Source organism: Puma concolor, chromosome B2 (assembly GCF_028749965.1).
Source record: "Puma concolor isolate L17-30 chromosome B2, mPumCon1.1.hap2, whole genome shotgun sequence".
Classification (NCBI taxonomy): domain Eukaryota; kingdom Metazoa; phylum Chordata; class Mammalia; order Carnivora; family Felidae; genus Puma; species Puma concolor.
The window spans coordinates 34,865,134-34,883,083 of NC_141671.1; the positions used below are offsets into that span (position 1 = coordinate 34,865,134).

The 17,950-nt window shown below is 45.4% G+C and overlaps 1 protein-coding gene across 7 annotated transcripts in view; it reads left to right on the forward strand.

Moving 5' to 3' along the window:
* Positions 1-17,950, forward strand: part of PPARD (peroxisome proliferator activated receptor delta) — an 83,612-nt gene that overhangs the window by 32,417 nt on the left and 33,245 nt on the right. The window contains exon 1 of one of the 7 annotated variants that reach the window (XM_086706664.1): positions 13,686-14,918. The exons of 5 other annotated variants lie outside the window; for them this stretch is intronic. The gene's annotated coding sequence lies outside the window, so the exon portion shown is untranslated. Of the gene's footprint in view, positions 1-13,685; positions 14,919-17,950 lie in introns of those variants that run through there. One more of the 7 variants, XM_086706667.1, reaches the window with a different exon arrangement.

Genomic DNA, 17,950 nt, shown 5'->3' on the forward strand with positions numbered 1-17,950 from the left:
AGGACCCAAGCTCCTTCCAGTTCCTTGCTCTGTCATTCTTAGGGTGTGGCTATTGTTCTCATTGCCCAAAATGGCTGCCATGGATCCAGCTATCACTTCCGCATTCCAGGCAGTAGGATAGACAAAGAAAGAGGGAAGGGTGGCATCTCTCCTCCCTTCCTTTTAAGGCTACTTCAGGAAAGTCTTCTGCCTCTACCACTTTCTGTGACTGACGGGAAATTGTTTAATATCTCAGAGCCACAGTTACCTCATTTGTAAAATGGGGATGGTAACGCTTACCTCAGGGGGATGAGGATTAGAGAGAATCACCCAGTGTGTGGCATAATGCCCAGCCCACGGCAAGTGCTAACTAACTGGCGACTGCTGTGGCAGCACATCTTGACACCATTCCCTTTCCCTTCTCCTCCATGGTCTCTACCCTGCCTGTCATCTTCCCCTTTCCTTTTCTCTCACATGCTTTGCCCTCTCTTCCCTCCCTGCCTTCCCCCCACATCCCTCTCTTTTCTGCCCCTCGTTTTCCTGCTCGCCCTCCTGCTGCCGTCTTTTATTATCTTTATCCTCTGTTCCACCACCTTGTCCTACCCTATCCTTGTATTGTTTCCATCCCTCCGTCTGCCTGATGTCCCGAATTAGTGGCAAACTATTGTTATATTACAAAGACCAGAAAGGTTAGAGGTGGTGACTGGCCTTTGAACTGCAAGTCAGCGATGAGTAATTTAAGAAAACATGTTTAATTGGTTTATTCATGAGTCAATTGCCAGTTACATTTGGCAGTTGGTGAGCAGAGATCAGAAATAGCAGTGGCTTAAACCAGCAGAAGTTTATTATCTGTTAGGGTTTTTTTTTTTTTTTTTTAATTTACTTGTTTTGAGAGGGAGTGCGCGCAACAGGGGAGGGGCAGAGAGAGAGAGAGGGAGAGAGAGAGAGAATCCCAAGCAGGCTCCGCGATGTCAGCGCAGAGCCCGATGCAGGGCTCAAACTCATGAACTGTGAGATCATGACCTGAGCTAAAATCAAGAGTCGGAGGCTTAACCCACTGAGCCACCCAGGTGCCCCTCTGTTAGGTTGGGTTCAAAGAAGTCTGGGGAAGGCAGTCTAGGATCAGTCTCTGTTCTGCCATCCTTGGTGCATGGCTTCCAACCCCAGGGCTGCATCACAGTCTAAGATGACTGCTGGAGCTCTAGCTATTGAGTCAGGTTTCCAGGAAGGAGGGAGGGCATGGCAAGACAGAAAAGACATACATACGCTAAGCTGTCTTTTCTCCCTCTTAAGAAACTTTCTTGAAGTCCCACTCCATAGCTTGCACTTCCTTCATTGGCCTCCCATCGCTGCAAGGGAGGCTGAGAAGTCTTTTAACTGGACACATTGCCACCTGAAGTAAAATTGGGATTGTGCAACTAAAGGGGAAGGGGAGAGAAGATATTGGGTTAACAACTTGTGAGGAAGGTCTGCCCTGAATCATTCAGCATTACTTTATTACCTGCGGTCTGTCTGCTAGTTATTAGGACCAGGGAGTCCCCATTCCAGAGGGGAGACATAGAACATCGACAAGTACAGCAGAGAGTGAGGGTGGTGGAAAGAGAGGAGTGGCGTGGAAGAAGGCGTGAGGAAGCACACCTCACACTTCTGCCCCCCCCCCCCCCCCACACACACACACCAGTCTCCGGAGTTTATCACACCAACGCACTTCGCTGCTCTTGGTTCTTCTGTGACCTCTCCTCTGCTCTCTCCCTTTTATTGCTGTCATCGTTGTTGCTGGAGGTTTTTTTTGTTTTTTTTGTTTTTTTTTTTTTTTGCCCCTTCGTTCTGACCCCAGCAATATCCCCTAGGACCTGAGCAAGTGGGAACAGTTGGTGGCTTAGTGGGAACCTCTGGGCTGAGGCCACACGTTTGAAGAGCCAAGTCGCAGGCCCATAGGCAGTTAGGGGCTGGCGGCAGGAATGCATCCTGCTCTTGCTCCGGTTGTGGTCCTGCCCGGAGACATTGCTCCAGGAATGGGGTCGTCATCGGGAGGGGTGTTCCTCACCAGGCACCCGGCATCGGCTGTGCTGTGCTGTCCCTGACGGCTTGTCATCAAAATGAAACCTTGAGAGCAGTAAAATCCTTCTCCAGGTCCCATTAGATAGGCATGAGTATTTTAAGTAATCAGAAGTCTCTTTGACCTGTGGTCTCTTTGATTTTGATCTCAGGAGCACCAATTGCCCTCCCTCCTCCTCCTCCTCCTCCTCGTCCTTGCCCAGTTCCCTTTGGGGTGTCAGGGAGGTAACAGGAAGCTTACTGCAAACATTTTTTTAAAGGTACATTTCAGCCCTTAAGGATTTAATCTTTCAAGGAAGACTGATGGGTTAAAAGGTTATTATTTATGACCTAGTACACTCCTTATGAGCTTGACTGTGACCCTGGGCAAGTTATTTAGCCCTCCTGTCCTCGGTTTCCTCATCTGTCAAATTGTAATCCTGGTTGTTACAGAGATTAAGGGGCACGTGGGAAGCACTTGGTACACATGAGTTCTTATTACTGCTCTTACCCACTGTGATTGGACTTCTAGATTGGGGCCAGAGTGTGGGAGGCCTTGGATGCCACATTAAGGAGTTGGATTTTATTCTTTTGGCACAGTGAGCTGCAGATTTATGGGCGGGGTTTTAACAGATCATGTCTGGGCTTAAGAGTGTCACCAGCAGGAGCAGGGAGGCTGGACTGAAGCAAGGGAGTGTCTAGAGGGAGTTCCAGGTGGGGGTGTGCAGGGCCTGGGCCAGCACAATCACGGAAAGGGGGCGATGGGTGGTTGGAAAGTCAGGAACGAGGGATGATGATGTTTTAGCCTGTGTGGCACAACGGCGTCCCGCCGACTGGTACCAGGAGCATCTGAGGAGTTGCAGGAGAGGAAACAGCACTTGACGCCTGCCAGGTAGTCTGCTGGGCACGAGGGACGGGGCCGCCTCAGGCCTGGGGCAAAGATCACTGTGTTTTTAGACACGTGATGAGGCCCTGCAAGGCCTCGTGTGGTGTTTAGGCAGTCAGTAGGTGAGAAGCCTGAACAGACATGTAGGATGTGGTCACAGTGTGTGAAAACGGCGGTGATATTTTGTGTGGTGAGCAGAGAAGCCAGCCAGGCACAAGACCAGGGAGGAGTGTGTGTGACAGAGGGTCATCATTTCAAAGGTTGGTGAAGGGAAGGGCAAGCAGCAGTGTGTGTGTGTGTGTGTGTGTGTGTGTGTGTGTGCGTGTGCACGTGCACATGCAATCCCCAGGAAGGCTCGAGAGAGAGGCAGAGCCTGGATCAAGAAGGACCTCGTGCAACACAGCCAAGAGCTTGGGTTTGTGGAGCTTGGGTATGTGGACTGTTTGGATCTTGGGAGCTCATTAAGGGGGTGAGGGGATAGCTTCAAGGTTAAGATCTCAACCAAGAGCTCACCCAAACATAAACCAGGAAGGTGATAAGGGACTCTGCCTCACTGCTAACCTGGCAGCTGGAGTTTGTTGATTGACCCGGAGAGTCCTGTAACTCCTCAAGGTCAAGGGTGAGGCTTAAGAATGGGCAGCCCTGTAGATGGGAGAAACAGAGATAGGCCCTTGCAGAGAGGTTGCTGCGATGTTTCTCCCTCCACCTTCAGGAAGCCCTGCTTCTACTGTATGGCTCTCAGAGCTGGGAAGACCAGCAGCCCCCTGGGGGCCCTTGTCCTTCTGCCTTCTCCCTTGGGTTGCTTCTCCCAACCTTGGGTTTGCCTATTTGTCAGGAGGTGGGGGAGCCAGCCTCCTCCTCCCCCACCCCGCCCCGGCCCAGATCAGTTTGAACCACATAGCAGGGTGGGCAGCTTTTTTTTTTCCCCACTGTGGCCCCAGACTCACTGCTCCCCCTGTGGCCCTAGGCTCTCCTCTCCCAGCCTTTGGCTGCTAAGCAAAAGTGGAATTGTGTCAGGTTGTTGCTCCTTATGAGGCCTCAGGGGGGCTCTGGGTGAGCTCACAGGCTGTGGTCAGCTCTCTGACCTGTACTGAAATTCTGCCTCCAGGCTGTTTGCCCCTGACTTCTGGAGCCTGAGTTCAGGTGTCAACAGCCTGCCCTCAGTTTACCCTCGGGATGAACTGTAGTCATTTTACCTTATTTTTATGTTAAAATGTCTATTAATATAAAAATAACCCATGGACAGATGAGACAATTCTGTGACAAAAAGTGACTGACTGGCTGTAGGACTGCAGCTTCTCTCCCAAAGGGTGCAGGGTGATCAGTGTCCTGTGCATTCTTCCACAATTTTCCGTGCACATATTCAAGTGTATATGTATGTTTCCTCTTCCCCCTCCTGTTTCCCTGTGACAGTGGGGAGCACACCAAATTGTTTGCGGACACCTAGTTCTTCCCTTAAGTGTATCTTTGAAATCTTTCCACATCAGCATACACAGATCCACTGCATTCTTTTTTTTTAATCTTTTTTTGTTGTACATATGATGCATGTATAGTTTAGCCAATAATTTTCCAGCACTCGCGTAACTAGACTTTAAAAGATTTGTCAAGTGAACTGTGGCTTATAAAACATCCTCGCAGCTGCTTTCTCGTGTGATCCTCCTCGTCCTACGAGGAAGACAGGCCAGGAGACATTTTCTGCAGCTCAGGATACTCTGTGAACAGTGAGGAGGTGAGAGAGGTTGGTTCTCCTTAAAGAAGAGTAAAACAGTGTTTCTCCTTTGAGCAACTCCACCTGTTTGGGGAGTAGAATCCAGAGGTACACGCACATCCACCCAGAAAGGACAGGCGAAGCAGCCTCTGCGGGATGAATGTGGTGGGCAGTGGATGCCGTGGGGGTGACCTTCCCCAAAGGGGATGGGTCTTGAGCCAAACTTTTAAAAAAGAGGGAGGTAGGAAGGATTTTGATACAAAAGGGAGGGCTGGGGTGCCTGGCTGGCTTAGAGAGGAGCGTGCGACTCTTGATCTTGGGGTCAGTGGGTTCAAGCCCCATGTTGAGTGTAGAGATTACTTAGTAAATTTACATTTTTTTATTTTATTTTTTTACAAGGGAGGGCATTTCAAGCAGGATAGCAGCATAGGCAGAGGCATGGAGATGCAAACACGGCCGAGGTTTGGGGTCCCTGGGCACTCTTGCTTCCTGGTCTCATCATTCATTGAGCACGTGTTCACATGCCTGCTCTGTGCCCAGCACTTTTGGGGTCCAGAGAACAGCAGGAACAACTCCATGGGCTCTCAGACTCCAACTGAGAGATGCTGGATGCATGCCAGGCAAAACTAGTTGATGTTGGTAGAGGTCAGACTAGCAGTTACCTCTTACTGAGGGCACTGACTGGGAAGGGCATGAAGAACATTCAGGGGTGCTGGAAACGTTTGGGATCTTGAGCTGGGTAATGATTTTGTGGTGATATATAAACATAAGACTTCATGGGGCTACATACTTAAGATTAACACAGACCGCACCATCGAACCGTGAGCACTCCTGTTATAGAGCAAGGAAACAAGCAAATAAATAAATAGCATATCCCCAGAATAAATAAATGAGTAAAATACAACAGTTAGAAAATGTAGGAAGGGCTGTGCTTGAGGAAATACAGGGCCGTTACGAGCGCGTTGCAGGAGGCTTATCTGAGGAAGTGTTCTTTCTATACACTGAGATTTGAAGGATGAGCAGGTATTAGGTTAAGAAGGGAGTGAGGTGTCCCAGGTAGAAGGAACAGCCTGTGCTGAGAGCCAGAGGCAGAGATAGCCTGGTGTCCTGGAACGTTCTAGGTGAAGAGAGTATAGCATTTGGGAGGGATGAGAGATGAGATTTCAGACCCTCCCCCTCTCTCACTGCATTGTTTCAGAAGCCCCCTAGGGAGTCTTTCAGCCTCTCTCTGCTCTTAAAGGCATTCAGACCAAAGCACCTCTTTGATTATACCTTCCCCCTTGCCTCAAGGCTGGCCATATTGGGGCCCTTTATCTGTCCATCAAAGATGGTGGACTCCCCAGCCAAGGGGAAGCTCACTATTCCGAGATGTGCTCTGCGTTTTCAGCTGCCTTGCCTGGCTCACCTTGGCCTTCCCTCAGAGTGCCTTTCCCAATCTTCTGACCCCATTGAAAGAAGGGCCATAACAACTACTCCAAAACCATCCCTGTTTCTCCCGTGTTGGAAGTATTTCTTCCTCCCATATGTCTCCCTCCTGTGTGGCCTCCACCACATAGTTCTTTGTGTGCTCACTGTCTTCAAGGGGAGTCTTTGTCTTACTCTTTTGGCATCTCCCCCTATAGGAGTCTAGGTCAATGCTGGTGCGCATAGTTCCCAAATCAGTCCCATAAATGATTTTTTTTTTTAATTTTTTTTTTCAACATTTATTTATTTTTTGGGACAGAGAGAGACAGCGCATGAACGGGGGAGGGGCAGAGAGAGAGGGAGACACAGAATTGGAAACAGGCTCCAGGCTCTGAGCCATCAGCCCAGAGCCCGACGCGGGGCTCGAACTCATGGACCGCGAGATTGTGACCTGGCTGAAGTCGGACGCTCAACCGACTGCGCCACCCAGGCGCCCCCCCATAAGTGATTTTTTAATTGAAGGGCTCTGGCTAGAGGTAGGTGGAAGGTTACCATGGGGTCATAGCAAAGGCTGCCTGGAAAAGTGTCAAGGCTCTGGTGCTTCCTAACTCCTAACAGTTACTCTTCAGGATTTAGGAACAAGGAATTGAATTTCCTGGGAATTCCCCAAATCATGTTATTCTGTATCTTTCATAACACTTCATTTTTGAGTTTTATGATTTTTTTTTTTTTAATTTTATTAAGTGTTTGGGGTGCCTGGGTGGCTCAGTTGGTTAAGTGTCTGACTTTGGCTCAGGTCATGATCTCATGGTTTGTGAGTTCGAGCCCCGTGTCAGGCTCTGTGCTGACAGCTTGGAGCCTGGAGCCTGTTTCAGATTCTGTGTCTCCCTCTCTCTATACCCTACCTCTGCTCACGATCTCTCTCTGTCTCCTCTCTCTCTCAAAAATAAACATTAAAAAAATTTTTTTTAATTTTATTAAATGTTTTACTTTAATGTTATATTAGTTTTAGATGAACAATATAGTGATTCAACAGCTCTGTACATTATTCAGTGCTCATCAAGATAAGTGTACTCTTTTTTTTTTTTTTTTTTCAACGTTTATTTATTTTTGGGACAGAGAGAGACAGAGCATGAACAGGGGAGGGGCAGAGAGAGAGAGGGAGACACAGAATCGGAAACAGGCTCCAGGCTCTGAGCCATCAGCCCAGAGCCCGACGCGGGGCTCGAACTCACGGACGGCGAGATCGTGACCTGGCTGAAGTCAGACGCTTAACCGACTGCGCCACCCAGGCGCCCCAACATAAGTGTACTCTTTAATCCCCTTCACCTGTTTCACCCATCCTCCACATCCCCCCCCCCCCCCCACCTCCTCTCTGGTAACCATTAGTTTGTTCCCTATAGTTAAGAGTCTGTTTCTTGGTTTGTCTCTCTCTTCTCTTTTTCTCTTTTGTTCGTTTGTTTTGTTTCTTAAATATCACATATGAGTGAGATTGTATGGTATTTGTCTTTCTCTGAATGACTTATTTCACTTAGCATTATACTCTCTAACCCCATCCATGTTATTGCAAATGGCAAGATTTCATTCTTTTTTATGGCTGAATAATATTCATGTGTACACACACACACACACACACACACACCCCCGACATCTTCGTTATCCATTCATCTTGTCAGTGGATACTTGGACAGCTTCCATAATTTGGCTATTGTAGATAATGCTGCTATAAACATAGGGGTGTATATATCCTTTTGGATTAGTAAGTACTTTTGTATTCTTTGGGTAAATACCCAGTACTATGATCACTGGATTGTAGGGCAGTTCTGTTTTTAACTTTTTTTTTTTTAACGTTTATTTATTTTTGGGACAGAGAGAGACAGAGCATGAACGGGGGAGGGGCAGAGAGAGAGGGAGACACAGAATCGGAAACAGGCTCCAGACTCCGAGCCATCAGCCCAGAGCCTGACGCGGGGCTCGAACTCCCGGACCGCGAGATCGTGACCTGGCTGAAGTCGGATGCTTAACCGACTGCGCCACCCAGGCGCCCCATGTTTTTAACTTTTTGAGGAACCTTCATACTGTTCCCCACAGTGGCTGCACCAGTTTGCATTCCCACCAACAGTGCCTGAGGGTCCTTTTTCTGAACATCCTCACCAACGCTTGTTGTTTCTTGCATTTATGAGTTTTTAAGAATGAGAGACCATAATAAACTGAATTATTTTTCTGTGGTAAAAGTTTTAGAGGTTATTTTGTAAAAGAAGAAAAAAAGATGTGATAGTATATGCATGATTTATTATTCTTATTAGGAACACTATATTGTGACAAAATTATAGATTTTATTTTATTAATTTATTTGTTTTTAAGTCGGCTCCATGCCCAATGTGGGGCTTGCACTCATGACCTTGAGTCAGGAGTCACATCCTCTACTGACTGGGTCAGCAGGTACCCCAAGATTATGTATTTTATTAACTTGTATAAATGATCTCTACCTGGGGCACCTGGGTGGCTCAGTCAGTTAAGCATCTAACGCTTGATTTCAGCTCAGGTCATGATCTTGCAGTTCATGAGTTTGAACCCCTGTGTCAGGCCCTGCACTGACAGTATGGAGCCTGCTTGGGATTCTCTCTCTCCCTCTCTCTCTCTGCCCCTACCCCGCTCGCAAGCACCTGTGTGCGCTCGCTCTCTCAAAAATAAACATTAAAAAACAGTTTAAAAAAATGATCTCTACCTGATACAGATGTTTGATAATAGGAAATGTTAAAAGATGAGAACATTAACACAAAATGAATGCCAAATAGAAATAATTTAATGATTTAAGGATAATACCACAAACACTTAATATTTAAAAGTTATTCTTAAATAATTAAAATTTTTTATTTTTAAATTTCCGGACACTAAAATTCACCCTTTTGAGTGTGCAGGTCTGTGAGTTTTGGCAGATTTGTAGTCATAAACCACCACCATGATCCAGATGAAGAACTGTACCATCACTCCATAAAAACAATGACATTCCCTTGTGCTCCTCCTTTGTAGTCAAACCTCCGTGTATCATTAACCCCTGATCTATTGTCTGTTCTTGTAGTTTTGCCTTTTCTAAAATGTCATATGAATGGAATCATAAAGTACGTAGCATTTTTTAAAAATGTCTCACTTAGCATAATGTATTGAAATTTATCTGTTATTGCATGTATCAGTAGCTCCTTTTTATTGTTGAATAGTAGTCCATTGTAAAGATGTACCACAGTTTGTTTATCCATTTGTTTTGTTTTTTTTTTTAATGTTTGTTTATTTTTGAGACAGCGCATGCATGAGCAGGGGAAGGGCAGAGAGAGAGGGAAACAGAAGATCCAGAGCAGGCTCTGCGCTGACAGCAGAGAGCCCCATGTGGGGCTGTAACTCACAAACCATGAAATCATGCCCTGAGCTGAAGTCGGACACTTAAACAACTGAGCCACCCAGATGCCCCTGTTTATCCATTCTTTAGTTGAGGGACATTTACGATGCTTTCAGTTTCTGACAATTTTGAATGAGCATTCATGTGCTGGTTTGAACTTAGATTTTCGTTTTACTTAGGTAAATACCTAGGAGTGAATTGCCGAATCTATGGTAAGAATGTGTTTAACTGCCAATCTCTGTTCCAAAGTGGCTGTGCTAGTTTGAATTCCTACCAACAATGTATGAGATTCCAGCTTCTCTGCGTGGTATTGTCACTTTTTGTTTCATTTTGGCCATTCTAATAGGTATGTTGTGGTATCTCACTGTGTTTTAATTTGCTTTTCCCTAATGACTAAGGATGTTGAGCATCTTTTTTTGGTGCTGACTTTAATCTGTTTATCTTCTTTGGTGAAGTATCTGTTCAATTTTTTGCCCATGTCTTCTTTTTTTTTTTCTTTTGTCAAACCTAGAGGTTTTATTTATTTTTATTTTTTAATGTATTTATTGTTTATTTATTATTGTTTAATTTACATCCAAGTTAGTATATGGTGCAACAATGATTTCAGGAGTAGATTCCTTAATGCCCCTTACCCATTTAAATTTTTTTTTTTTCAACGTTTATTTATTTTTGGGACAGAGAGAGACAGAGCATGAACGGGGGAGGGGCAGAGAGAGAGGGAGACACAGAATCGGAAACAGGCTCCAGGCTCTGAGCCATCAGCCCAGAGCCTGACGCGGGGCTCGAACTCCCGGACCGCGAGATCATGACCTGGCTGAAGTCGGACGCTCAACCGACTGCGCCACCCAGGCGCCCCCCCTTACCCATTTAGACCTTCCCTCCTCCCACAACACCTCTAGCAACCCTCTGTTTGTTCTCTATATTTAAGAGTCTTTTATGTTTTGTCCCTTCCCTGTTTTTATATTATTTTTGCTTCCTTTCCCTTATGTTCATCTGTTTTGTATCTTAAATTCCTCATGTGAGTGAAATCATATATTTGTCTTTCTCTGACTGACTTATTGCACTTAGCATAATACCCTCCAGTTCCATCCACATAGTTGCAAAGGGCAAGATTTCATTTGTTTTGATTGCTGAGTAATACTCCATTGTGTGTGTGTGTGTGTGTGTGTGTGTGTGTGTGTGTGTGTATGCATACACACACACACACACACACACACACACACATACCACATCTTCTTAATCCATTCATCTGTCAATGGACATTTGGGTTCTTTCCACACTTTGGCTATTGTTGAAAGCGCTGCTATAAACATGGGGGTGTATGTGCCCCTTCAAAACAGCACACCTGTATCCCTTGTATAAAAATGCCTAGTAGTGCAATTGCTGGGTCGTAGGGTAGTTCTATTTTTAGTTTTTTGAGGAACCTCCATACTGTTTTCCAGAGTGGCTGCACCAGTTTGCATTCCCACCAACAGTGCAAAAGAGATCCTCGTTCTCCACACCCTCACCAACAAAAAAGATTTTATTTTTAAGTAACCCGTACAACCCAACGTGGGGCTCAAACTCAACCCGGAGATCAAGAGTAACACATTCCATTGTCTGGGACAGCTAGGCACCCCGAGATATTTGTTTTCAATAATTATTGCTGAGTCTGGGGAGGTTTGTTTTTTTTTTTTTAATATGTATTTAGGCTACAAGTCTGTTGTGAGATACGAGATTTGCAAATATTTTCTGTTAGTGGCCTGTCTTTTCATTCTCTCAATGGTATCTTTCAAAGAGCACAGTCCTTAATTTTGATGAAGTCCGGTTTATCAATTTTTAATGAGTTGTGCTTTTTTTAAAATATAATTTATTTATTGTCAAGTTAATTAACATACAGTGTATACAGTGTGCTCTTGGTTTCGGGGGTAGATTCCTGTGATTCATCGCTTACATACAACACCCAGTGCCCATCCCAACAGTGCCTTCCTCAATGCCCATCACCCAATTTCCCCTCCCCCCACATCAACCTGCAGTTTGTTCTCTGTATTGAGGAGTCTCTTATGAGTTTCCCTCCCTCTCTGTTTGAAACTATTTTTTCCCCTTCCCTTCCCGCATGGTTATCTGTTGTTTCTCAAGTTCCACATATGAGTGAAAACATATGATATCTGTCTCTTCTCTGCCTGACGTATTTCACTTAGCATAATACCCTCCAGTTCCATCCACGTTGTTGCAAATGGCAGGATTTCATGCTTTCTCATTGCCAAGCAGTATTCCATTGTATATATAAACCACATCTTCTTTATCCATTCATCAGTTGATGGACATTTAGTCTCTTTCCATAATTTCACTATGTTGAAAGTGCTGCTATAAACATTGGGGTACCTGTGCCCCTATGAGTCAGCACTCCTGTATCCTTTGGGTAAATTCCTAGTAGTGCTATTGCTGGGTCATAGGGTAATTCTATTTTTAATTTTTTGAGGAACCTCCACACAGTTTTCCAGAGCAGCTGGACCAGTTTGCATTCTAACAACAGTGCAAGAGGGTTCCCATTTCTCCACATCATCGCCAGAATCTGTTGTTTCCTGAGTTGTTAATTTTAGCCAATGAGTTGTGCTTTTGATGTCACATCTAAGAACTTCTTGCCCTACCCAAAGTCACGAAGATTTTCTCCTGTGTTTTCTTCTACAAGTTCATAGTTTTTTATTTTAAACTTAGATTTAGGATTCATTTCTAAACCCATAAAAGGTGTAAAGCATAGGTCAAGGTTCTTTTTTTGCATTTGAGTTGTTTCAGTTGTTTCATCCCCGTTTGTTGAGTTCTATTGAATTCCCATTCACTTTTCTCACAAATCAATCGGTCATATCTGTGTGGGTCTAAAATGAAATTTTAAAATACACAAAGCACGAATTGCTCTTTCTTATAGTCTCGATCTTTGTTTCTGGACAAATATTGCAGGCGTAGAAAAATTTCTTTCATCTTGCATGGATGTTGGTTGAATCGTTAAGCATGTATCCACAAGTATCTTCAAGTTGGACATTGAAGCACATGTTCCTTCATACAGGCTCATTTCCTTTTTTAGTGATGAAAATACTTTGCATGCCCCAATTTTGATTTAGTTATTCCCCTTACTAATTAATAATACTTTATGAATTCAGATTTTAGATCCGCTTCTGGTTTTGTGTCCTCGAATTCCACAATATTCACATCTTTTGTTTGTATTTCTTCCATGTTAAATAGTCAAACACTGGAAAATGCCAGTGAACGTTATCAGGTAGTATTTGGATAACCGAACATGTGTATCTCCTAACAAAATTAAGAGTACCACACAAAATCATGTGTCAAAATGGCCAATTTGTGCATACTATGTCTATAAATATATTAATACATATTTGCAAGAATGACTCCCCATTCATGGCAAACAGGGCCATAAACAGACACTTAACAGCGTGGCAGTGACTACAAGCAAGGCTTGATTAGGTTATGACCGCTTCTCTCCTTTGCACTCTGTCATGGTTCCCAGATGTCAGCCTTAACCTTCAGCTGTGCCTGTTAGCTCCTTGCTCTTGCTTTGACTTGAAGTTGGTGGATTCCTTCGAACCAGTAACATCTCTAGATTGATTATTCAGCTTTAATTCTCACCAGAGGATTATCATACTTTTTCCCATTTTTCCCAGTTTCTCCAATTGATGTTTCTCAGGTTTGGGGATTAAATAAAACAGGTATATTTCCCAAGAAGTGTTGAGAAGGAAATCTTATATGGGAGTATAGTCAAGAGTTCTCACAAGGCAGGACTTGACAAAAGGCAATTATTGTAGGGTTCTCTGGCGAGTAAGGTCCGCTGAGTCTCGTCCATTACGGTGTCTCGGGGGCCAGGGTGGGTGCATGACCTGTGGAGAATACTCGGTGAAAAGTTGCCGGCTCGGCGAACGAGTTTCCAACTAATGGCTGTATGAAAGCAGTGTGTGAACAGTTGTGGCTGATGATGGTGGTTCAGGTTGTAGAGTTTTTTTGTGGAAGATGAGCTTAGAAAACTCTGAGATCCCTGTTGTACTAAGGGATGCCTTGAATGACAGGGAAGCTTGGGTTTTTATATTCTGGACACTGGACAGAGAATTGAACATGATACAACTGAGACTTTGTTGAGAGCCATGGGGTGAGCTGAAGGCCGAAAAGCCTTTTTCTTCTCTGTTTTTTTATTTAATAAAAGGTCAAAGCTGCAGGAAAGTGGAAAGAATAGTGCAATGAACATGTATATTTCCTTCGCTAAAATTTACCAGTTGCAAATAGTTTGCTACATTTGTTTGACATTGTGTCATCAATTGTCCACATTCCATACTTGTTGGGTTATTTCCTTGCGATTAGAAGTAAGTTACCACTTTTTGGTGAGAACCCGCATAAGCAGTGAGTGCTTGCTGTTGCTTCACAACAGGAAGCATGATGGTCCCAGTTGGCCCCAGTAAAGGTGATACTGACTTCAGTCACCTGGTTAAATTGGTGTCTATGAAGGCTGCTTTTGTGTAAAGCAGAGAATTTTGGAAGGAACTTTTCACTGACTTGTTTCTCTGTCAGTTGTACCTGCTATTGAGAAACATTTTGGTGTAGTCAAAAAAAAAAAAAAAAAAAAAGCCCTGGAAGCCAGGAGACTGGGATTTGAGACCAAGCTCTACAGTCATCTCTCCCCCAAACTATAGACAAGTTACATCATCTCCCTGGGCTGAGCAGTTGTACATAAAAGGAAATAGATACTCAGAGAGGTGAAGCAATTTGCCCAAGGCCACTCAGCTAGGATTCACCAGCTGTTCTGTTTGGGCCAAAGCCCTGCCCTTGCCCTGAGGTGGCCAGTCATTATTATGGTGGCACCGAGCACTAGGAACTAATGCTCAGAATCAAGCAAAACACCAGCCCTTGTAGGATCTGAGACAAGAGGGAAGAGAGAGGTGGCTCTCTTGCCCAGTTTTCTCTCGTGCACACATGGCCTAAAAAGACCCAGGCACCTCAGGTGAGCTGGTACGCAGGCTGTTAGGCTCTCTTTGCCACCTTTGGAATAAATGGTTCCATGTAGATGTTACAAAGGTGAGCTACTGGCCCCATTTCAGCCCCCACCTCCCCAGACAGGGAAGGCTTTACGTACCTGGCCTAGGCTCATGTTAGGATCAGTGCCCAGAGTCCCCAAATTGGCCCATGAATCCCAAGGGCAGTTTAGATGGATGGAGAAAGTACTGCCTCAGCCTGCCTGGGTTCCTGGGGGGAGGGAGGGAGGCAGGAAGGATTAATGGGGGAAAGGTGTGCAGAACCTTACCAAGCAGGTCGCTGTGGGTGGGGAGTCACTGCCTGTGTGCTCTGGACGCCCTAGGATTTGGGTGGAGGTTCTCAAGGAGGCAGCCAGAAAGGAAGGCTGTGGCAGTGACTCTGGAGTGCTCCAGGACTGCTCTGCCGGCCCTCTGTGCTGGCAGCCCACCAGCCCACCAACTGACATCTGTCTTCCCAGTTAGCAGCTCTCTCCAAAGCAAGTAGCACCTGAGCTCTTGGTGAGTAATGTCTGTTCCTCATGCCCTTCCCCAGAGCAGTTGTTTTGAGGGAACCAGTGGCTCTGGCTCAATCAGGATATGGTTTGTCAAGGCTATGTTGTCCTATTGCTGTGGAGCTGAGAGTCCAGGAAAGTCAGCCTTCCTAAGTTCCTGCTGCTTCTCCTGGCATTGTTCATCCTCACAGGCCTCCTGGGAAGTGGCCAGATTCAGGGCAGGGCCAAAGTGGCGTGACCAGGAGCAAGCTATGCCTTGTGGGCCCAGAGGGGAATTCTGGGGAGCTCTTTTACCCCAAATGATGGCCTCCCCGGGCCCTGCATCTTGGAGAGACCCCCCAGGGCTCTGGCGGCCGGGTAGGCAGCAGCAGGGGGACCCTTGGAGAGAACCACATAGGGAAAGCAGTGTTTATAGACCAGAGTCCCCACCATCACTGGTTGTAACACTCAGGGAACAGTGGCAGTGCTTTACTTGATTCTTTTGAGGGAGCCCCTTCTTCCTCCTGCTGGATGGGGCTGAAATCCATACCGGGAGCCTGATGTGACCTGACATGTGAGGCCTTCTGCTCTCTGAATGAATTCCCCAAGTGTCATCCATAATTCACTCCAAGCCAGGTATTTCACCATCTCGTCCTGCACACCCCTCGTCCTGGCTCTGAGTCCTGAGAAGTGAGATGACAGATTTGTGACCAGCTTTCCCACCAAGAGCCCTTGACGGCTCTGTCATGCAGGCATGAAACCCAGAAGCTGCTGTCAAAATGATATGAGAATTGGAAGGTGAGGGCAGTTTTCTGACTCTCCAAGGTGCTTTGATGTTTAAAAAGTATGTTCTGGTGTTCCTGACATTTGAATACTTTTGTTTGATTGATTATTTCATTCCCTCACCTCTGGCTCTCCCTTTCCTCTTTGAGGGACTTCATGCTTCTCAAATATTTGTTAAGTAGGCTCTTATCTGGGATCTTAGAGAGCAACCACATAGGTGTGCACTTGGAAAGGGAGAACAGAAAGCAAATTCTGAAAATGTGTTTTGAGATCCGGCACCAAGCAAGCTTTGCTTCTTCCAGTGTCCATATTCACCCTTAGTTCCCAAGCTGGTTTCCCTCAAGTGAGGTCCAGAGCTTTGGTTAGGGAGAAAGCAACAAGTTTTTTGTTTGTTTTTTCGTTTTTGTTTGTTTGGTTTGGTTTTTTTTTTGAGAGAGTGCACGCAAGTCAGGGAGAGGGGCAGAGAGAGAGAGAGAGAGAGAGAGAGAGAATCTTAAGCAGGCTCCATGCTCTGTGCAGAGCCTGACACCAGGCTTGATCTCACAAGCCTGGGATCATGACCTGAGCTCAAATAAAGAGTTGGACGCTCAACCTGAGCCACCCAGGCGCCCCGAGCAAGAAGTCTTTGAAGGAGACTCCTTGCCCTTCTCAGCTTCATTACAAAAGACATTGGTGCCTGTTTTAAAGACAGTTACAACTACATACCTGTAAAAACTGCCTACCATCACACTTCTCATTCCCCCCTCCCGTTCCTGTTTTTCCCCTCGCTGATGTGTGTCGGCTCTGTCTTGTCTTAAAATTGGTGTGAGGCAGATGTGCAATGTGGCTCCTCACGGTTTCCTTCCAGCGGTGTGTCAGGGCTGTCCTGCCATGGTGCCACATGTGTGCCACCTGCTGCTCTTGATGACCTGCAGAGAGTTCCGTGGCAGGGATGTGCCACAGTGTTGCATCTTGAGACTGACTTCTTCAGCTTTTTCTTCTTCTTCTTCTTCTTCTTCTTCTCTAAAATAACGATGCCTTATGTTTGTGTCATGCTTTTAAAACCTTTTTTTTTTTTTTTTTGCTTACTAAACAGTGCATGTTCATTATAGAAGATTTTTAAATATCAGATAAGCAGGGCACCTGGGTGGCTCAGTCGGTTAAGTGTCCGGCTTCGGCTCAGGTCATGATCTTGCGGTTTGTGAGTTCAAGCCCCGCGTTGGCTCTGTGCTGACAGCTCAGAGCCTGGAGGCTGCTTCTGCTTCCGTGTCTCCCTCTCTCTCTGCCCCTCCCCTGTTCACGCTCTGTCTCTTAATAATAAATAAACGTTAAAAAAATATTAAAAAATAAATAATATCAGATAAGCAATAAGAGAAGAAATAAATATTACTCCTAAGAGATAACCATTATTAATATTTCAGCTTATAAATTGTATAATGCAAAGGTCTTTCACATTTAATATTTTATTCAAGCCATGCATCCACCATTAGGAAGGCATGTGGATACTAATCCCATCTCACAGATGGGAAAACTGAGCCGCAGAGAGGTTAGAAGGTTGCCCAGAGGTACACAGCATGTTAAAGACAGAGCTGGGAGTATGCTTGTCATATTGCCCAGCATTAATGCCTTCCCCACTGTATCTTCTATCTTCTCACCTTCAGATAGAGACGAGTCATGCCCAGAGTCTGGATTTCAGCAGGACACAGGCAGTCACTATAATTTGTTGAATTGCTCTATCCAGAGGTTAATAAATAGCACCTAGAGGAAAGCATCTCATGACACTTGGACACTTATTGACTTAGGAGAAAAGATAGATTTAAAGTATTGCCACTCCAATGCTTTAGCCTTATCTTGACTATTGGGGGTTTTAGAAGGGGCATTATTATGAGGGCATGAAAAACAAAGGAGGAGGGGAGGTCAGGAAAGGGTCAAATGACAGTTCCTGCAGTAACTGAGAGGTTTCACTGGACAAGATGGCTTGAGGGAGGAAGAAGGTGCAGTTTGGGACTTGGTGACCAGAGATCAGGCAGGACAGGACCAGGAATGGAAGTTAGTTGGAGGGAGGGTCTGCTTGTGAGGATACAGGAGACCCTTTAGCATTAGAGGGGCTCAGGAGTGGAAGCAAGAAGCAATACAGTGGAGAGGTTGAGAGCTCCCACCCTGAAGGCAGATTGGCTTGACGGCTCTGCAGCCTGTCTCATTTGGGCACGAAAATTATTTCACTCTTTCCTGCTCTGTTTTCTCATCTGTAACATTTTATTTATTTTTGTGAGATGGGGGGTGGGAGGGCAGAGAGAG